The following is a 22,903-nucleotide window of genomic DNA, read 5'->3' on the forward strand; positions in this document are numbered from 1 at the left end:
GGGAGCCCTGGGAGCTGTGTCTTGAAGCCCTTGTAAAGTGAGGTGGTCACAACAGTTGTGATCTGGAAGGGAGAGGGTGGGAAGTCTTCCCTGAGTGGTCCTCCGGCTGGGGATCAGTGGAGTCCTGTGGTAGCATCTCACTATGGCCAGCCTCTGGACAGAGAACAGGGGAGCTGTCCATCCGGCTTCCCCTGAGGACCGCCTCAGCTCATCACGCCCGCTTTCTCTTCCCGTCCTTCCCCCCACGGGGGTGTGACTTGCGGGGGGTGGGAAGGGGCGGGCATTCACGTTTTGAGTCTTGATCAAATCTCCATGCTCCCTTGATCCCTATCGATGTCATTTTGGGTCCGAGGGACACGGCTGCTTCTCACCGAGGCTCGGGGTAGCAAACAGCCGAGCGTGTGGAGAACAGGGTCGGTTTTCACAGCTTTGTGCTGCTTTTCGGATGGGCTTCCCTGGTGGCTCAGCTCGTAAAGAATCCGCCCATAATGTAGGAGACCTGAGTTCAATCCCTGGGTTGGGAAGCTCCCCTGGAGAAAGGAAGGTCTACCTACTGCAGTATTCTGGCCTGGAGAATCCCACAGACTGTATAGTCCTTGGAGTCCTAAAGAGTCGGACACGTTGTATACTACTAATGTAGTAGTTTGTATATCTTAATCCCCTCCCCTCATCCTGACCCTCCAGGGTACCCTTCCTCCAGTCGTAATCACTAGTTACTTCTCTCCATCTGGGAGTCTGTTTTTTTTTGATATATTTATTCATTAAATGTTTTAGATTCTGGATACAGGTGGTAACATGCTATTTCTCTGTTTGTGATTTATTTCACTTGATGTAACACCCTCTGAGTCCATGTGTGTTGTCACAGGTCGCAAAAGATTTGTTCTTGTTTATGGCCGAGTAATATTCCATTGTGTGTGTGTGTGTGTGTGTGTGTGTGTGTGTGTGTGTACTCAAATTATTTATGTGTAATTCTTCAAATACAGTGAAGTGCTACATCATTCTGTGATGCTTTCTGATTCAGTTTAACATGTACCTACTTTGGCCACCTCATGCAAAGAGTTGACTCATTGGAAAAGACCATGATGTTGGGAGGGATTGGGGGCAGGAGGAGAAGGGGACGACAGAGGATGAGATGGCTGGGTGGCATCACCGACTCAATGAACGTGAGTTTGAGCAAATTCCGGGAGTTGGTGATGGACAGGGAGGCCTGGCGTGCTGCGATTCATGGGGTCGCAAAGAGTCGGACACGACTGAGCGACTGAACTGAACTGACTTATCGTCTATCCATATGTCCATATTCCTTTTTCATATTCCTTCCCACTGTAGGTTATCGCAAGATACTGAATCTAGTCCCCTGTGCTATATGGTAGCTCCTTGTTTCTTATTTTATATACAGCAGTATGTATCTGTTAGTCCCAAATTCCTCGTGTGTCCCTGCTCCCCTGTCCCCTGGGAACCAAAAGTTTGTTTCCTACATCTATTTCTGTCTTGTAACTCAGTTCATTTGTATCGTTTTTTAGACTTCACGTGTAAATGATCCCATATGGTATTTGTCTTTCTGATCTAGTTCACTCAATGTGATCGTCTCTAGGTTCGTCCGTCTTGCCTGCAAGTGTGTATTATTTCATTCCTTTTCACGGCTGAGTGATGTTCCACTGCACATAATAAGTACCGCCTCTTTTTTTTATCCCTTCCTCTACGGATGGACATTGCTTCCATGTCTTGGCTATTGTGACGAGTGCTTCAGTGAACATTGGGACGCATGTATCTTTTAGAATTATAGTTTCCTTCAGATATATACGCCCAGGAGTGGGATTGCAGGACCATACAGTAGCTCTATTTTTAGGGTTTTTTTTTTGAGGAACTCGCGTACTGTTCTCTGTGGTGGCCGAATCCATTTACATTCCCGTCAACTAGTGTGAGAGGGTCTTCCTCTTCTTTTTGATCGTGTTTCTGTTGTTGAGAAACATGAAATGCATTGATGAACATACTCGCCATCTGACCAAGAAGGGTGGTAAGCCCCAAGGCCCGGAGCTTCCCCATCCTCCCCCAGCACGAGCTTTTTCTGCCGTTTTCCTTCTTTTCTGGGACAAAAATCTGAGTCCGTGCAGTTCATCTGGTTGGAGAAGCAGCCTGCGTCTGTGTCCAGACACATCTTGTTTCTGCATCTGTATAGCCTGCTCCCTCTGACCGTTGATTCTGTCCTGTACGCCGATGCTTAACCATCTGGCCGGGGGCCGTCTATGGACTCCTAGAAGTAGTAATAGCATCAGTTGCTCACTTGTGTCCAACTGCCTGCAACCCCATGGACTGTAGCCCGCCAGGCTTGTCTGTCCATGGCATTCTGCAGGCAAGAACACTGGAGCGGGTTGCCATGCCCTTCTCCAAGGGGAATCTTCCCGACCCAGGGATCCAACCCAGGCCTCCTGTGTTGTAAGCAGATTCTTTTACCATTGGAGCCACCAGAAAGGTCCCGTGGCTTGTAAGCACAGCTCAGTCAAAAAGCCACTGGGCTGAGCCCACGTCAGTTGAGGTCTGATTCAGGTCCCTCCAACGTCCTTTCCCTCAAGTTGAGCCGAGCTCACCAGGTTATGCGTTCTCTGTCGGCAGTCTTTCCAAGCGAGGGGAGAGCTTTCCCTTCCAGTTGCTTTGGGCAGCAAGGCTGTAACTGTCACTGAACCAAACCTGAGTCTTTTTCCCCTACATGCGGTTAAGTGAGTCTGCAGAGCCCAGGTCATAGTGAAGAAAGTGTAGTGTTTATTGGAGGCCCCAGGCAAGGAGGATGGTCAGTGTACGCTCAAAAGACTGTGAACTCCCTGCTGGATTTTGGCAAAGCGTTTTAAATTTTTTAATTTACATTTATTTATTAATGTCTGGCTGCACTGGGTCATCTTTGCTGCACAGAGGGTGCTTCTGCGGGCTGTGAGCGGGCTCTGCTCTACCCGTGGTTTGGAGGCTTCTCATTGCTGTGGCTTCTCTTTGAAAGGTTGCTGCTGAGCTGTGAAAGACGCCGGGATTCTTGGCCTGTGGAGGAGACAAATTCAATCCGGGCCCAGTGACGAGGCTTGATTGCTCAGAGCTTTTGTGTAATATAGTTTTATTAAAGTATAAAGAGATAGAGAAAGCATCTGACATAGACATCAGAAGGGGGCAGAGAGAGTGCCCCCCTGCTAGTCTCTAGCTGGATCTTATACAGCTACTAGCAGTCTGCTAATTAGAGAAAGGAGCTGTCTCAAAACTCAGAGAGTGGCACCAGGCCCCTCACCCGCAACCCACATTTTGAGGTAACATTGGGACCAGGTGAGTCATCCCGGGCCATTAAACGGTTGACCTGAATCATGAAGAAGGGCAGGTTTCCAAGCAAATAGATAGTTTCATTAACATAGATTAGGAGGACAATGTGTGAATAAAACATACTGGTTTGCTGAGCCCTTATCGGTTCTGAATCCTAGGCAGAACCGACTTGAAGAAATCACAGTCTAATAGTCCATTCACATAGCTTAAGAAAAACATTTCCCTAAGAAAATGCATCGGTTAGCTCAAGGTTTGAGAAAAGTTAAGTTCAGGTGGAACCAGGTCTCATCGTGGCAACACCGAATTTTAAAAGAAACCTTTTAATTTTGTACAGAGAAGGGAAAAAAATAATCTGACACATGTAGTTTGTCTGCTCCTGCCACTTAAGAGAGAGAGAAAAAAACGCCCGACACTTGCAGCCTGTTTCCTCCGTCTGGAGACCCCTGGCCGTCCTGCCAGTTACCCTCTTCTCTTGTGGACCTCGGGCTCTAGGGTGTGTGGCCTTCAGTAGTCGCAGCCCCTGGGCTCAGCAGTTGTGGCCCATAGGCTTTAGTTGCTCCAAGGGATCCTCCCGGGTCAGAGATCAAACCCGTTTCTTGCATTTTTATGGCAGGTGGCCTCTTTACTGCTGAGCCACCAGGGACGCCCCAGGAAAGCATCTTGAAACGCCAGGTGGTGGAGGGACGTTCTGGGGTCTGTAGTCGGCTCGTGCATGGGGCCTCTGACTGAGGGTGAGGTGACAGGGTGCGGTCACAGGGGTTGACGTTACCCACCCTCGGGCACCGGTAGCTCTGAGGGCTCGTGATCATCAAATAGGTAACGTCTTCCTCTCTGATGGGAGTTTAAGCATCTGTGTGTGAGTCGCTCAGTCGTGTCCGACTCTCTGCGATCCCATGGACTATAGCCAGCCAGGCTCCTCGTTCCAGGGGATTGTCCAGACCAGGATACTGGAGTGGGTCGCCATTCCCTTCTCCAGGGGATCTTCGCAGCCCAGGGATAGAACCCACGTTTCCTGCATCGGCAGACAGGTTCTTTACCACTGAGCCATCAGCAAAGCCCATTTCAGCAGTTACTTCTTCCTTGATTGTTTCTTTGAATTCCAAACGATGTTGGGACTTCCCTAACTCAGGCTACCTTCGGAGTTCCGCTCTCATCTCCACTCGGGAAGGAGGGCAGTGCTGGGCGGATTTGGAAAGAGACCCTGATGGTCTCGGTCTCGGCCGCCCTGTGAGCAGGACCTGAACCTCTGAGAAGGTGGGGAGTCTACAAGCTTCTGAAATCACCACAGCCATTGCTCTGACAGCTCGTGTTCCTGGGTTCCCGGAGCAGGGCAGACCAACCCTGACGCTTAACTAGAATCCTTCTCCTTGGGAATGTGCAGCCCTGTGGGTCCCTATCCTATAAATTATACAGAATTCAGACACAATGCTGCATGTTCTGCAGCTGTTACGGACATACAAGCCCTTCTGTGCCTCATCCTGCAAACGCGTGGCTGGGAGCTGTACATGGTGGGGTGCCATTGGCCACCTTCTGAGCTCTGGCGGCTGCCACCCTGTGGTCCCACGTGAGTGAGAGGCGTCTCCTGCTTGCTGTCTCGTGATGCTTCCAGGTGGTGCTAGTGGTAAAGAACCTGCCTGCCAATGCAGGAGACTTAAACACGGGTTCGATCCCTGGGTGGGGAAGATCCCCTGGAGGAGGGCATGGCAACCCACTCCAGTGTTCTTGCCTGGAAAATCCCATGGACAGAGGAGCCTGGTGGGCTACAGCCCGTGGGGTTGCAAACAGTCGGACTGAGTGACTAACACACTTTCATTCACATTTGGAGGCCAGAAATTGCTGATGGCTGGGACTTTTCTTGTTTATTGCTGTGACAGGAGATATTTTCATTTCACGATACAAATATATAAAATATAATTATCAGTTCAGTTCAGTTGCTCAGTCATGTCCAACTCTTTGCGACCCTGTGAGCTGCGGCACGCCAGGGTTCCCTGTCCATCACCAACTCCTGGAGCTTGCTCAAAAGAACATAATTATAAACATATATAAATGTAAGTGTACATATTTATACATATGAATATGTGCACTTTTATATTCTATGTATTTTTCATAGTCAGTTATTTATCATCTATGTATTACATGTCTGTCTATGCACATTTTTATCATCTCAGTTCAGTTCAGTCGCTCAGTCGTGTCTGACTCTCTGCAACCCCATGAATTGCAGCATGCCAGGCCTCCCTGTCCATCACCAACTCCCGGAGTTCACTCAGACTCACGTCCATGGTGTCTGTGATGCCATCCAGCCATCTCATCCTCTGTCGTCCCCTTCTCCTCTTGCTCATCAGCTACTTACTAGTAAATCTATGCATCTATTATCTTTCAACTATTCATTGGAAGGACTGATGTTGAAGCTGAAACTCCAATCCTTTGGCCACCTCATGCGAAGAGCTGACTCATTGGAAAAGACCCTGATGCTGGGAAAGATTGAGGGCAGGAGGAGAAGGGGACAACAGAGGATGAGATGGTTGGATGGCATCACTGACTCGATGGACATGAGTTTGAGCAAGCTCCAGGAGTTGGTGATGGACAGGGAGGCCTGGCGTGCTGCGGTCCATGGGGTCGCAAAGAGTCAGACACGAGTGAGCCACTGAACTGAACTGAACTGATGCATATATCTCTTTTCTATTTATTGAACATCTATTTACCTTTTTATCATTTGTATCTGATATCTTTATCATCTATGTAATTTTGTGTCTATGTATCTGTGATTGAACATCTATTTACCTTTTTATCATTTGTATCTAATATCTGTATCATCTATGTAATTTTGTGTCTGTATCTGTGATCTGTCAGTTAATCATCTCTCTCTTGGTGTCTATCATCTTTCTATGTATCTGTTACTTGTCATCTGTATTGTTATTGCTGTTTATTCACTCAGTCGTGTCTGACTCTCTGACCCCATGGACTGCAGCATGCCAGGCTTCCGTATCCTTGACCATTTTCTGGAGTTTGCTCAGACTCATGTCCATGGAGTCGGTGATACCATCCAATGCCAATATATCATTTATATATTTATTGTTAATTCATCTTTTATGTGTATCTGTGTGTTTTCTTCCTTGATGGCTTTCCTGGTGGCTCAGATGGTAAAGAATCTGCCTACCACGCAGGAGATCCAGGTTCAATCTCTGGGTCAGGGAAGATCCCCTGGGGAAGGGAATGGCTACCCACTGCAGTATTCTGGCCTGGAATTTCTGGACAGAGGAGCCTGGCGGGCTACAGCCCATGGGGTTGCACAGAGGTGGGCATGACTGACAGACTAACACACACACATAACCACTCTTTTTGTTAAAATTCTTTTCCCGTATAGGTTTTTACAGAGTATGAATAGAGTTCCCTGTGCTATACAGTAGGTCCTTATTAGCTATTCATTATATGTAGCTGCTTTAGAATAGCAAATGGTAACCCACTGTAGAAATGTTGCCTGGGAAATCCCATGGACAGAGGAGCCTGGTGGGCTACAGTACATGGGGTTGCAAAGAGTTGGACACAGCTCAGCACCCAACACACAGATGTAGTTTGTGTTGTCATCTCTATATTTTTTTCCCTCCATCCCTCTATCTGTCTTTACCTACCTGTCTGTCCCTCTGTCTCTGAGTTTGTCCATCTTTCCATCTGTGGATGGACATCTATCTATATCTGTCTATCCATTCATCTGTCTCTCTATCTCACATCTCCACCATCCATCCATCCATCCTGTACTTGAATGGTTAAACTGAAGGCATGTTGAGCAGCTTTGATTTTCTCTGCAGGAAATTGGATGAAGCCGTACGTTTCTCCTTAAAGGGAAGCTGTCGTTGGTTCACTCGTCATGGGTTTACACATTTCCCTGCTGCGTAAGACGGTTTGGCAGGAACCATGGGGTTCCTGTAGTGCACTCTGCTTGTGTGCCTGGGAACCGCTGAGCACTCACATTTCAAGCTTCTCACCCAGAGGAGTTGGGGGGTGGGTGTCGACCCCTCTGAGCTCAGTGCCCGGTCCCCTGTCTCCTAGGCTGGTGTGGCATCCCCTCTTTCACACAGACTTGGCCAGAGAGCAGGGAGCACCCCTCAGGGCCAAGACCACAGACCCTGGAGCCGGTCGTCCAAAGTGGACGCTAAGGCAGGGCTCTGTACAGTGGGGTTGAGTGGACATGGGCCTGCCTGGGGGAGCGTGGGGTCTCAGATGAGGACCCCATTCCTGGGCTGTGGGTGGTGAAGCTCAGATGGGGGTCTCCACGTGGGGTTCAGATGATGAGGGTCTCCAGGTGGGGCTCAGATGATGAGGGTCTCCAGGTGGGGCTCAGATGATGGGGGTCTCCAGGTGGGCTCAGATGATGAGGGTCTCCAGGTGGGGCTCAGATGATGAGGGTCTCCAGGCGGGGCTCAGATGGGGGTCTCCAGGTGGGAGTCAGATGATGAGGGTCTTCAGGTGGGGCTCAGATGACGAGGGTCTCCAGGTGGGGCTCAGATGATGAGGGTCTCCAGGCGGGGCTCAGATGGGGGTCTCCAGGTGGGAGTCAGATGGTGGGGGTCTCCAGGTGGGGCTTGGATAATGAAGGTCTCCAGGTGGGGCTCCAATGATGAGGGTTTCCAGGTGGGCTCAGATGATGAAGGTCTCCAAGTAGGGCTCAGATGATGGGGGTCTCCAGGCAGGGCTCAGATGATGAGGGTCTCCAGGTGGGGCTCAGATGATGAGGGTCTCTGGGGGGCTCAGGTGACAGAGAGTCTCCAGAGGGGCTCAGATGATGAGGGTGTCAGGTGGGACTCATATGATGAAGGTCTCCAGGTGGGAGTCAGATGATGAGAGTCTCCAGGTGGGGCTCAGATGACGGAGAGTCTCCTGGGCTGTGGGTGGTGAAGTTCAGATGGGGGTCTCCGGGGGGGCTCATATGGTGGGGGTCTCCAGGGGGTGCTCAGATGATGAGGGTCTCAGGGTGGCGCTCAGATGATGAGGGTTTCCAGGGGGGCTCAGATGATGAAGGTTTTCAGGTGAGGCTCAGATGATGAAGGTCTACAGGTGGGGCTCAGATGATGAGGATCTCTGGGGGAGCTCAGATGATGAAGGTCTTCAGGTGAGGCTCGGAGAGGATGGTCTCTGCATGGTGCTCAGATGATGAGGTTCTCCAGGTTGTTCCCAGATCAGGGTCTCAGATGATGAGGGTGTCAGATGATGAGGGTCTCCAGATGGGACTCAAATGATGGGGATCTCCAGGTGGGGCTCAGATGACGAGGGTCTCCAGGTGGGGCTCAGATGATGGGGGTCTCCAGGTGGGACTCAGATGATGGAGGTCTCCAGGTGGGGCTCAGATGATGGGGGTCTCCAGGTGGGGCTCAGATGATGAGGGTCTCCAGGTGGGCTCAGATGATGAGGGTCTCCAGGTGGGACTCAGATGATGGGGGTGTCCAGGTGGGACTCAGATGATGGGGGTCTCTAGGTGGGGCTCAGATGATGAGGGTCTCCAGGTGGGGCTCAGATGACGAGGGTCTCCAGGTGCGGCTCAGATGATAAGAGATCTCCAGGGGGGGCTCAGATGGTGGGAGTCTCCAGGTGGGGCTCAGATGGTGGGGGTCTCCAGGGGGGGCTCAGATGGTGTGGGTCTCCAGGTGGGGCTCAGAGAGGATGGTCTCTGCATGATGCTCAGATGATGGCCTCTCCAGGTTGTTCCCAGATCAGGGTCTCAGATGATGAGGGTGTCAGATAATGAGGGTCTTCAGGTGGGACTCAAATGATGGGGGTCTCTAGGTTGTTCCCAGATCAGGGTCTCCAGGTGGCAGAGTGTCATGTGTGAGGACCAGCTCTGGGAAGCAGTAACTGAGTCACCTCCTTTTCTGCTCGCGTCTAGGATCTCACGCCTGGGTCCTCGGTGGCCAGCCCCAGGGGTGTGGTCAGACGTGCCCAGGCTGCCGCAGCGTGCTTGGCCTCGGGAAGGAACCTGGCCTGGGATCTCAGAGAGGGTGTGGGTGTGGTGCCCGAGCCAGCAGCGAGGCTGTGTGCCTGGCGTCTTGCAGGACGGACGTCCCTGGGAAGCGCTGGTGGTATCCCTGCCTGGTTTTGACCTGATCACCCTAGTGGGGGGTTGGTGTGTATCGGGGCTGGGAAGGTGGGATAACGGGAGGAGCACAGCCACAGTCAGGGGTGACGGCAAGTAGGTAGGGATCTGCTGACGGCTCAAGAGAAGCCCTACCAGGTAGCCCCTAGCCTTGCCTTCCCTCCTTCACCTCCAGCCTTCCGAGGTCCACACCTCCAGCTGAGACGGTGTGAGCTTGCTGTGGACTGAGTCTCTGTATCCCCCTGGAATTCATATGTGGAAACCCTGGCCCCCGAAGGGGATGTGCTGGGATGTGGAGGGGCATCTTTGGGAGGTGATGAGGGTTAGATGAAGCCATGAGGGTGGGGTCCCCATGATGGGATGAGTGGCCTTGTGAGGGCGGGGAAGAGAAATCAGAGCTGTCTCTCCATCACACGAGGATACAGCAAGTGTGCAGGTGTATGGACCAGGAGGAGAGCTTTGCCTCCTGGCAACGAATCTACTCTCACTGTGATCTCAGACCCACAGCGGGCAGGACTCTGAGAATCACGCCTGTGGTTTAAAGCACCTAGTTTCGGTAACTTTGTTATAGCAACCAGCATTTGCCTTGTTGCAAGAAACCACCCCCCCCCCCAAAAAAAAAAAACCAGAAGCAGTATTGTAACAAATTCAATAAACACTATAAAAATGGCCCCACATTAAAAATTTGAAGTTAGTAGACTTTGAGTTAACTGGATTATCTGCCATAATGTGGGCGGGCCTCATCTTATCAGTTGACGATGTCAATTTGAAAAAAGACTGCGGTTCCCTAAGTGAAAGTGAAGTCCCTCAGTTGTATCCGACTCCTTGTGACCCCATGAATCACAGCACACTAGGCCTCCCTGTCTGTCACCAACTCCCGGGGTTCACTCAAACTCATGTGCATTGAGTCGGTGATGCCAGCCATCTCATCCTCTGTCGTCCCCTTCTCCTCCTGCCCCCAATCCCTCCCAGCATCAGGGTCTTTTCCAATGAGTCAACTCTTTGCATCAGGTGGCCAAAGTACTGGAGTTTCAGCTTCAGCATCAGTCCTTCCAATGAACACCCAGGACTGGTCTCCTTTAGAATGGACTGGTTGGCTCTCCTTGCAGTCCAAGGGACTCTCAAGAGTCTTCTTCAACACCACAGTTCAAAAGCATCCATTTTTGGTTCTCAGCGTTCTTTAGGGCCCAGCTCTCACGTCCAGACATGTCTGTGTCTCTCTCTGTCTTGCTCTCTGTGTGTGCTCTTGATCTGTGTCTCTGGAGAGACCTGTAAGCACTACATACTTTATGTGCATAGGTTGTACTACAAGAAAGCCAATTAGGGATGCCAGTATTACAGAAGCTGAGTCCCTGTCAGCTGTGAATGCGTGTGTGTTCAGTCGCTCCGTCGTGTCCGACTCTTTACAACCCCATGAATCACAGAACCCCAGGCCTCCGTGTCCATCAGCAACTCCCGGAGTTCACCCAAACTCATGTCCATCGCGTCGGTGATGCCATCCAGCCATCTCATCCTGTGTCACCCCCTTCTCCTCCCGCCTTCCATCTTTCCCAGCATCAGGGTCTTTTCCAATGAGTCGGCTCTTTGCATCCAGTGGCCAAAGTATTGCAACTTCAGCTTCAACTTCAGTCCTTCCAATGAATGTGCAGTGTTGACTTCCGTTAGGATTACTGGCAAATAATCCACCCATTAAATCGCATAGTTCAGTAAAATTTTCTGGGGGCCCTGCCATCTGGTCCTTCAGATTATGGTTGTGTTCCCCCCAAAGCAAGTTTCCTGATCACTTGGAATATCCTGCGGACTTGGGCTTATTTAGGGTTTAGAAAATATGCCTGCGATGTATTCATTACAAAAGAATTCTGAAGAGTGTTCTTGCCTGTGAAAACCATTCCTTTGGTGTTATGTGGCATACGGCTAGGGAGGTTGCAGAATTTTCCTGTAGACACCGCCACTGACACTGTTTTTCTCTTGTCCTCTCTTCTTTTGGAAGATGGGGGTGGAGATCAACAAGCCTTGTCCTCGGGGTGACCAGGGAGACGTGGGTCTGTTGGCAAAATTCACTGGAAAATGTGATACGTGTAACACATTGAGACTATCATTCCTCAGACCACTGCTCACAGCACTGAGTAATTTAAATTGTTTTTTTAATATTCAATTTAATGTTATTATTTTTTAAATTGGGGTATACTTGCTTCAGTACCTTGTGTTAATGTCTGCTATACAATGAACCGAAATTCACCTCAAAACGACCATGAGGTACCACTGGTCAGAATGGCCATCGTCAAAATAATCTACACCCAATAAATGCTGGAGAGGGTGTGGAGAAAAGGGAGCCCTCCTCCACCGTTGGTGGCAATGTCCATTGATGTAGGCTCAAGAGCATGGAGGTTCCTTAGAAAGCTAAACACATTTTACCGTGTGATTCCGCAGTCTCACTCCTAGGCACACAGCCAGACAAAACCCTCATTTAAAAAGATACACGTGCCCCAGTGCTCACAGCAGCGCTGCGTTACAATAGCCAGGATGTAGAAGCAACGTAGACGGTCGTCAACAGATGAATGGAAAAGAATGTGGTACATACATACAGTGGAATATTACTCACTCACGAGAAAGGACGAAATCAGGGCATGGGTAGAGATGTTTGAGGACAAAGGAACTTTTTAACATAAGGTCCGGACAACTCTGTGGGCTGTTTCCTTTTCTGCCAGCCTCCTTTGAGGGTTGATGGACAGATGATGTGATCTAACCGTGCCCTAAGCCTTCCCATCTCTGTCCCCGCTTTGCTCTCCCGCCTTAAGGCCTGGAGATCAGTCTGTCCCCAGAATGAATGACTGTCATGTTCCTCTTCCGTGATCACAAGACGGGTCACAGGCGGGTGCAGTGTCCGAACTGGACACTTTATCCTTCAAGTCCGCTTCTCACGGCGCATCTATCAGAAGATTCTCACTAGTGAGATGTGTAAGCTTCTTAATTGTCGTGGTTTATCGACACAGCCTTTCTCAGTGATGCTGTGTTTCGGGAAAACAGAATCCTGCAGCCAGTTAAGTTAGAAGGGCAGACACGCATCACTTTAACATTATTTCCTCTCAGTTTTGAGGACTCTTGAGACTGGCAGCCCACTCCAGTATTCCTGCCCGGAGAGTCCCCACAGTCAGAGGAGCCTGGTGGGCTACACTTTATGGGGTTGCAAAGAGTCAGACATGACTGAGTGGCCAAGCACACCATACCCACATGCATAGTAAAGTAGACAGTGTTGGTAACAGCAGCAGGAAAGGGTGGGTAATGTAGGTTATTATTCATCTTTGAGAAGAATGCCAGAGCTTCCAAGTACCCACTCACCCCCATTATTCATGATTAAACACGGCGTCTCCCCCATTTTAAATCAAGACTGTATTCACCATACAATGCACCCTTTCTATGGTGCAATTCGGGACTTCTTAGGGTATTTGCAGAGTTGGACAAGCACCACCCCTACGTCATTTTTGAACTTCTTTTTATCACCTCCTTCCCACGTGGCTCAGTGGTAAGGAATCCTCCTGGCAATGCAGGAGACGCAGGTTCGACCCCTGGGTCGGGAAGATTCCCCTGGAGGAGGAAATGGCCACCCACTGCAGTGTCATTGCCTGGAAAGTCTCATGGACGGAGGAACCTGGTGGGGCTACAGTCCACGGGGTCGCAAAAGAGTCGGAAATGACTTAGCAACTAAACACCAGCAACCACAAAAAGATTCCTGTACGTATTAGCTGTATGTTCCTCACTCTTCTCCCTCCTCTCCAGCCCCTGGAAACCACCAGTGTGCACTCTGTCTCCATATGTTTGCCTATTTCTGCGTTTTGTATAAATTGGATCATGAAATATATGGCCTTTCACGTGTGATTTCTGTCTCTGAACATCGTGTGTTCGGGGTCTCCATCTACATTGTAGCCTGTGTCAGAGCTTCACTCCTTTTCATGGCTGCATCATATTCCACCGTGTGGATGGACCTCATGCTGTTTAACCATCCATCCACCCATCCATCCATCCATCATATACTATCTTATCATCCATCCATCTATCCATCCATCCATCCACTCATCCATCAACCAACCATCCATCCATCCATCATCCATCCACCCATCCACCCATCATCCATCCATCATACAGCATGCATGCATCCATCCATCCACATATCCATTGATCCATCCATCGTCCATGTACCCATCCATCCATCCATCCATCGATCTGTCCATCCACCCACCCATCTATCATCCATACATCCATCTATCATCCACCCATACATCCATCACCCCTCATCCATCCATCATCCATCCATCTACTCATCCATCATCCATCTATCCATCATCCGTACACCCATCATCCACCCACTCATCCATCCATCCATCATCCATCCGTCTATCCATCCATCAATCCATCATCCATCTACCCATCTATCCATCATCCACCATCCACCCATCCACCCATCCATCCATCATCCATCCATCCATCCACTCATCCATCCATCCAGCCATCTATCCATCCACTCATCCATCCATCCATCCATCATCCATGCATCATCCATCATTCCTCCGTCCGTCCATCCATCCATCATCCATCATTGATCCTTCCATTAGTCCATCATTCATCTATCATCCATCCACCCACCCACCCATCCATCCAACATCCATCCACCCACCCAGCCATCCATCCAACATCCATCCATCAATCCATCAACACTTGGGCTGTTCTTACTTTTCTGGCTATTGTGAATCAAGCTCCTCTGAATCAAGCTTCATCATGCGTGTGTGAGCAGATGCATGGTTTCATTTCTCTGGGATAGACTGATACCTCGGTGTGGCACAGCTGGGCTCTTGTATCTCCATGTTTAACCTCTTGAAGAGCCACTGTCAGACTCTTTGCCAAAGTGGCCACTCCAGCTTACGTTCGCGTCAACCTTGCGTTGGTTCTGATTTCTGTACCTCCTCGCTGACTTTATAGTCTCTTCCTTTCTCCCTCCCTTTCTTTGTCTCTCCTTTCTTTCCTCCTGTCTCCCTTTCTTATTTTACCTCTTTCTCCATTTTCTCCTTCTTTTTTCCTCTTTCTTTTTCCTCTCTCTCTCCCCTCCCGTCCTCCCTTCTCCCTCCTCCCTTTAACATAGCCGCCATCCACACAGTTGTGAACCAGTGACTCACTGTGGCTTTGATTTCTCTTTCCCTGATGCTCTCCTAGCAGATATCTGTTGTTTCCCAGGAGAGCACAGGAGCAAAGATTTAAGGGGTGAAGCAGTGAATAGGCGACCCACGTGCTCTCACAGAGAATTCACAGCGGCTTACACGTGTCTGCAGAAGATAGGAAACGCGGAACATAAATCAAAGTCCAGGAACCTCATAGATAACAGAGGGGAGACGGTGTTGCCACTGTGCTGGGCTTTCAAAACCCCTGTACCTGGCGCCCACTCCTGTCTCATGACAGCGAGGAGCCTCGGCCGGGCGTCCAGCCGCCGGTATCTGATAAAAAAGGGACCAGGCATGCAGTAGGCCCCCAATTCTAAAAGTGGCCACAAAGCTCGGGTCCTTTCAACATAGCTGGACAGGGGCCAAGATGGCAGAGTTCTTTGTTTTGAGGTTGTTGTTTTTTGTTTTAATTTTATGTATTTGTGTATTTATTTTTGGCAGCACTGGGTCTTTGTTGCTACATGTGGGCTTTTTCTCTAGTTGAGGCGAGCGGGGGCTTCTCACTGTGGGGGCTTCTCTTGTTGCAGAGCCTGGGCTCCAGGGCATGCAAGCTTCAGTAGTTTGTCTCCCAGGTTCTAGATCTCAGGCCTTAGGAGTTGTGGCTCACTAGGCTTAGTTACTCCCTGGCATGTGGTATCCTCGTGGACCAGAGACTGAACCCGTGTCTCCTGCATTGCAAGGCGGATTCTTTACTGCTGAGCCACCAGGGAAGCCGCATTTTGCTTTATACTGTCAGTTCAGTTCAGTCGTTGAGTCATGTCCGACTCTCTACGACTCCATGGATCACAGCACGCCAGGCCTCCCTGTCCATCACCATCTCCCAGAGCTTGCTCAAACTCATGTCCATCGAGTTGGTGATGCCATCCAACCATCTCATCCTCTGTCGTCCCCTTCTCCTCCTACCTTCAATCTTTCCTAGCATCAGGGTCTTTTCCAGTGAATCAGCTCTTCACATCAGGTGGCCAAAGGATTGGAGTTTCAGCTTCAGCATCAGTCCTTCCAGTGAATATTCAGGACTGATTTCCTTTAGGACGGACGGGTTGGATCTCCTTGCTTTATACTTTAAGAAGGCTATATTCTTTTTTTTTTTTTTGAAGGCATGAGTTTAGGCTTTTTACAAAAAGTTCCTGGGACTTCCCTGGCGGGCGGACCAGCCGTTAGGACTTGGTGTTCTCACTGCCGGGACCCCGGGTTCGATCCCTGGTTGGGGAACTGCAGGCTGGGTGTAGTGGCCAAAATACACATATAAATAAAAGCAGCTAGTTTGAGATAGTTTTAGATTCAGGTACAGTTATAAAGAATTCAGTGGAGCAACAGTGTTCCTGCTTTTCTGCAAGAGGAGCCCTCTTGTATCATGACGGTTACAGGTACCATATCCCAGACCAGCAGGCTGACTTTGACGCAATGCAGTGCTTTCGGCCGCATCTCCTGCCCTAACTTGTGTTCGCTCCTGTGTCTGTGTGATCCTTGCGATTTATGTGTGCGTGAGGGTAAACTCGAACCCAAAACAATAAAGTAAATGGCAACGGGATCATACTTATCAGTAATTACCTTAAACGTAAATGGGTTGAATGCCCCAACCAAAAGACAAAGACTGGCTGAATGGATACAAAAACAAGACCCCCACATATGTTGTCTACAAGAGACCCACCTCAAAACAGGGGACACATACAGACTGAAAGTGAAGGGCTGGAAAAAGATTTTCCATGCAAATAGGGACCAAAAGAAAGCAGGAGTAGCAATACTTATATCAGATAAAATAGACTTTAAAACAAAGGCTGTGAAAAGAGACAAAGAAGGTCACTACATAATGATCAAAGGATCAATCCAAGAAGAAGATATAACAATTATAAATATATATGCACCCAACACGGGAGCACCACAGTACGTAAGACAAATGCTAACAAATATGAAAGGAGAAATTAATAATAACACAATAATAGTGGGAGACTTTAATACCCCACTTACACCTATGGATAGATCAACTAAACAGAAAATTAACAAGGAAACACAAACTTTAAACGATACAATAGACCAGTTAGACCTAATTGATATCTATAGGACATTTCATCCCAAAACAATGAATTTCACCTTTTTCTCAAGCGCACATGGAACCTTCTCCAGGATAGATCACATCCTGGGCCATAAAGCTAGCCTTGGTAAATTCAAAAAAATAGAAATCATTCCAAGCATTTTTTCTGACCACAATGCAGTAAGATTAGATCTCAATTACAGGAGAAAAACTATTAAAAATTCCAACATATGGAGGCTGAACAACACACTGCTGAATAACCAACAAATCACAGAAGAAATCAAAAAAGAAATCAAAATTTGCATAGAAACGAATGAAAATGAAAACACAACAACCCAAAACCTGTGGGACACGGTAAAAGCAGTCCTAAGGGGAAAGTTCATAGCAATACAGGCACACCTCATGAAAATTCCCCATCATGGTTCTCAGTGTTAAAGAATCTCCCTGCAGTGCAGGAACCCCACGTTTGATCCCTGGGTTGGAAAAGACCCGCTGGAGGAGGGCATGGCAACCCACTCCAGGATTCTTGCCTGGAGAATCCCATAGACAGAGGAGCCTGATGGGCTACAGCCCACGGGGTCACAGAGAGTCAGACCGGACTGAGCCAGTTCCAACATCCTTGTCTGCATCTGTGTCTTTTTCAGTCACGGTGAATTTCTTGTTTGTTTCCTTTTCTCTTTTCCGGAGAGTTGTTAAATGGTTTCAGATTATTTTGCAAGAACTCTTTGTAGACAAAGAACGTGACCTTCTTCCCACATGGCACCGTTTCTGTTTTTCCTTTTGCTGTCTTCTGAGGCATATTTGGTTCCCTGGGATGAAGCAGTCTTTTCGTGGTCCGAGTGATAGATTATTTCCTGCACAGTGTCTGTGTCTTGCTTAGAAAAACCGTCCTTGCTTTCCTGGTTGTTGTTTTTTTTTTTTCTCATCATTCGCGAAAAAACAACCAGCATCACCACATCTTCTGCTGTTTTTATGAGTGAATTACACACACACCTTCCTCTTCTGTTACTGAATACAAGTCTGTCTGCTCAGTGCACAGTGAAGACGAACAAGCCGAAATGTTGCGAGTTTGGAGCAGAGAAAGCTTTACTGCAGGCTCATGCAAGGAGTCAGGTGTCTTGTGTCCTCAAATGCTGAACCTCCTGAATGTTTCAGCAAAGCCTTGTTAAGGGCCAGGTGAGGGAGGGGATGAGGTTAGTGGTTGCAAACTTCTTGGTGCAGCAATCCGTGTCCATTGCGATGCTCATCTTAACCTCCAGCAACACAAGTGTTTTTCTCTGTTCTGCAACCTCCTATCTCCCTGTGAATGGAAGTGTCCTCCCCTTAAAGGTCAGAGCCTTGAGAATGGACTATCGTGTCTGTTTATAATGTTACTCTAAACCTCCAAGCAGACAAAGGTTATTCTCTATTCTGCAACTTTATAAATCTCTCTGTGAATGGAAAAGGGTTATACTCCCACAGATCTGACACTGAGAATGTGTTTTTGGTGTTAGAATCCGACAGGACTGAGGGACTGAACTGAACTGATGACCCTCCAAGAAGACAAATGTTATTTTCCATTCTGCAACTTTTTATCTATGAATGTGATACCCTTAAAGGTCAGAACCTAACAATGAACTATCCTGTCTACAATGTTACTATAAATCTCCAACCAAACAAAGGTTATTCTCTCTTCTGCAACTTTTTAAATCTCTCTGTGAGTGGAAAAGGGTCACGCCCTTAAAGATCAGAACCAGAGAGTGAACTGTCCCTATTTCAGGCTATGGGCAACATTTGTAAGGCAAAGCAAAAGAGTACAAAGGTTAAAGTAGAAGAAAGATCCAACAGGGATGATTTTGAGCAAGTTCCAGGAGGAGGTGGTGAAGGATAGGGAAGCCTGGCGTGCTGCAGTCCACGGGGTCGCAAAGAGTCGGACACGACCGAGCGACACCAAGAGACGGAGTCAGATTTGTTCTTCCCTGTGACTTTAGGGGCGGCTCTCACGTGTCACGAGCTCGGCGTACGGAGCCCTGTCATGCTGCTATTTTCCCAAGCTGCTGCCCATCCCCGAGCCGTGAGGTCAGCCCTCCGAGTTAGACAGAAGCATGACCGCGGAGCGTCTAAACATAGCTGGCAAGGGAGCGCTCGGCGTGCTCTGCAAATGCTATGCCTTTGCCAACCGTTCGTTTGCCAAGATCTGAACTGCCTTTTTTTTTTTTTAATTGCTTTTTATTGATTGATTTACTTTTGGCTGTGCTGGGTCTTGGTTGCTACACGTGGGCTTTCTCTCGTTGCAGAGAGAGGGGGCTGGTGTCTAGTTGGAGTGTGTGGACTTATCATTGCGGTGACTTCCTGGTTTGTGGAACACGGGCTTCAGGAGTTGTGGGTTCCGGGTCCTGGAGCACAGTTGTTGCCCCTGTGGCGTGTGAGATCGTCCCCAGGTAAGGGCTGGAACCCGTGTCTCCTGCCTTGGCCCGGCCAGTCCTTTACCTCTGAGCCAGCTGGGAACCCACGGTTGCCTTTCTTCATGAGCGCCTGGCTGTCCAGACCCAAACCCTGGGGCAAGCAGTTGTCTCTTGCAGTGTCGGACCAGGAGGCTGCAAAACTGAATGGTTTTAGAATTAGAGGAGCAGGTGAGAGCTTTGACAGGGCGGCTGGTACGCTTCCTTCCGGGATGGGCAGCTGGCGCCGTTGGGGTCAGGTTAGCATCCTGAATTTACAGAGCCCTGGAGACGTAAGACTTGGGTGTGATCCCTGCATCGGGAAGCTGTCCTGGAGGAGGGCATGGCAACCCAGTCCAGGATTCTGGCCTGGAGAATCCCATGGACAGAGGAGCCTGGTGGGCTGCCATCCACAGGGTCACAAGGGTCGGACACAAACCTACAGAAACCCATGGACAGAGGAGCCTGGCCGGCTGCAGTCCACGGGGTCACAAGAGTCAGACACAAACCTACAGAAACCCATGGACAGAGGAGCCTGGTGGGCTGCCATCCACGGGGTCATAAGAGTTGGACACAAACCTAGAGAAACCCACGGACAGAGGAGCCTGGCCGGCTACAGTCCATGGGGTCGCATAGAATCAGACACGACTGAGCGACTAAACAGAATACCACATACTCCACTATTATGAATAGACCCTTACATCAACTCTCAATGGGTCAAAGACCTCAAAAAGGGAGTTTAAAAATACAAAGCTCTTGCAAGAATGTGTAGGGTTTAATCTTTGTAAATTCATGATGGTCCGTGGGGTCACAGAGAGTCAGACACGACTTGGAGAGCGAACGACTACAACGGCAGCTGGCTGATACATGGTTTCTGCGTGGAGACGCAGTGCTGTTGCAAAGAGCTCTGAGTTGGCACCTGACCTGGCCTCTTCACAGCCGATTCCGAGAAGTGACTTTGCAAGATCAAACGATAGAATCACATGTAATTGGGGTAGATATTACAGAGTTTTCCCCGACGGGGACTGAGCCGTTTTGCACTCCTATCCACTTTGTGGGTCAGAGCGTTGTCCCCGTGGCCACACCGGAGAACGTGATGTTGAAGTCTTTGAACTCTCACCAACCTGCTGGGTCAGATGGTACCTTGCAGTTTTCATTAGCTATTAACACGTCCCTCACTGGGTGTAAAGTTGGACCTGTGATTTGAAGGGCCATTTCAGTATTTTTTTGTTTTTTATTTTTTAGGCATTAAAATTTTTTTTAATATATTTTTATTGTTTTAAAGCCTTTACTGTATTTGTTTTGGGCTTCCCTGATATCTCAGTTGGTAAAGAATCCTCCTGCAATGCAGGAGACCCCGGTTCGATTCCTGGGTTGGGAAGATCCCCTGGAAAAGGCTACCCACTCCAGTATTCTTGGGCTTCCCTGGTGGCTCAGATGGTAAAGAATCTGCCTGCAATGAGGGAGACCTGGGTTCGATCCCTGGGGTTGGGAAGATTCCCATGGAGAAGGGAAAGGCTACTCACTCCAGTATTCTGACCTGCAGAATTCAGTGGACTGTATAGTCAGTCCATGGGGTTGCAAAGAGTCAGACACGACTGAGTGACTTTCACTTCACTTCATTGTGTTTGTTATAATACTGTTTCTGTCTTAAGCTTTTTTTTAAGTGTTTACTGATTTTGTTACAGTATTGTTTCTGGGGCTTTCCCGATGGCTCAAGCATTAAAGAATATGTCTGCAGCGCACGAGATGTAAGAGACGCGGGTTTGATCCCTGGGTCAGGAAGATCTGCAGGAAGCAACCCACTCCAGTATTCTTGCCTGGAGAATCCCATTGACAGAGGAGCCTGGTGGCTGCAGTCCATGGCGGGGTGGTCACAAGTTTTTGTTTTTAAATCTTTGTTGAATTTGTTGCAGTATTGTTTCTAATTTAAGTTTCGGTGTCTTGACCCTAAGGTGGGAACTTAGCCCCCTGACCAGGGATCAAACCCACAACCCCTGTATTGGAAGGCGAAGTCTTCATCAGTGCACCACCAGGGAAGTTTCTTAAATATGTTTTTATGTCAACAGACGCTTTTGTCCTTCTTCTCTGTAGAGACTTTTATTTCTTGGCTTTTCAGAACTCTTTGCATTTTAGGAAAATACTTCTTTGAATGCAACGAGAGTTGCAGACTTTGTCCCAGTTCATCGTTTCTGTCTGATTTTGCTTATGGTGTTTTTGTACACATTTATTTTAAATAATTAATTTTAGGGGGCCCTGCTGCCAGGCATGTGGGATCTTAGTTCCCTGAGCAAGGATTGAACCTTTGTTCCCTGGAATGGGAGCACAGATTCTTAAGCCCTTGGTATTTTTTTTTTTTGGTCAACAATGTACATTTTTTTTTTTTTTTTGGAGTGAAATTGGTGTTTTGCCTTAGAATTAGCAAAGAGTTTCCTGGTCTGAGGTTAAAGGTACGTTTTTGCGTTCTTTGAATATTTTCAGTGTTTAGTTTTTTTCGTCTTGGAGTCTATTTAGATGTGTCTTAGGAGTTATAGATCTAATTTTATGTTTTCAAAGCCTCTATTTCGATGTCCTAACAGTATTTATTATGGCTTCTCTGGTGGATCAGTGGTAAAGAATCTGCCTACAATGCAGGAGACACAGGTTTGACCCCTGGGTTGGGAAGATCCCCTGGAGGAGGAAATGGCAACCGACTCCAGTACTCTTGCCTGGAGAATCCCGTGGACGGAGGAGCCTGGTGGGCTACCGTCCATGGGGTCGCAAAGAGTCGGACATGAGATAGTGACGAACACACAGAGAAATGGAGTCTAGCTTTTAGAAACGGTGACTCTGTTGTATCGCTGAAACTTATAAAAATATCGTAAATCAAGTGTACTTTGCTGAAGAAAAGGAATTTTGTAACATAAAATACAGGAGACAGGGAAGATACCAAATTCATGTTTGCTACGTTGATCCTAAAGGAAATCAGTGAGACCAGCCCATCCTAGAGGAGATCAGTCCTGGGTGTTCATTAGTAGGACTGATGCTGAAGGTGAAGCTCCAGTACTTTGGCCCCCTGATGCGAAGAGCTGACTCATTTGAAAAGACCCTTATGCTGGGAAAGATTGAAGGCGGGAGGACACAGGATGAGATGGTTGGATGGCTTCAGTGACTCAATGGACATGGGTTTGGGTGGACTCCGGGAGTTGGTGATGGACAGGGAGGCCTGGCGTGCTGTGGTCCATGGCATCGCAAAAAGTCAGACACGACTGAGTGACTGAACTGAACTGACCGGCGTTGATCCTATAGTAAACCTCCTAGGACCAGCCACTTCCTACACATAGCAACTCACTCACCTAGAAGCCTACCGCTCAGATGCAAAGTGACCCGTCCATCCAGGTCTCAGCCCTGTGCCTTCCTGGCAGGGGCTCCCAGACTCTGGGCCTCCATCCACCTGCACCCACCCCCCTCCCATGGACTGTAGCCCTCCAGGCTCCTCTGTCCACGGGATTCTCCAGGCAAGAACCCTGGAGTGGGTCGCCATGCCCTCCTCCAGGGGATCTTCCCGACCCAGGGATCGAACCTGGGTCTCCTGCATTGCAGGCAGATTCTTTACCATCTGAGCCACTAGGGAAGCCACATATATATAATCCACACACACACACACACACACACACACACACACATCTTGTTACATATCCTTTTCCGTGATGGTTATTACAGGGTATTGAATACTGTCCCCTGCTCTGTATAGTAGGAACTTGTTGTTGCCCCATCCGATGTATAACAGTTTGCATTCTCTAACCCCAAGCGACCAGCCCTTCCCTCCCCCGCCCCGTCTCCCCCTCTAGACCACCCCACGTGTGTTCTCTCTGCCCGTGAA

The 22,903-nt window shown here is 48.8% G+C and overlaps 1 protein-coding gene across 9 annotated transcripts in view; it reads left to right on the forward strand.

Annotated features, from left to right (window-relative positions):
- Positions 1–22,903, forward strand: part of DHRSX (dehydrogenase/reductase X-linked) — a 263,013-nt gene that overhangs the window by 15,745 nt on the left and 224,365 nt on the right. The gene's annotated exons all lie outside the window — the stretch shown is intronic.

Source organism: Bos indicus, chromosome X (genome assembly GCF_029378745.1).
Source record: "Bos indicus isolate NIAB-ARS_2022 breed Sahiwal x Tharparkar chromosome X, NIAB-ARS_B.indTharparkar_mat_pri_1.0, whole genome shotgun sequence".
NCBI lineage: Eukaryota > Metazoa > Chordata > Mammalia > Artiodactyla > Bovidae > Bos > Bos indicus.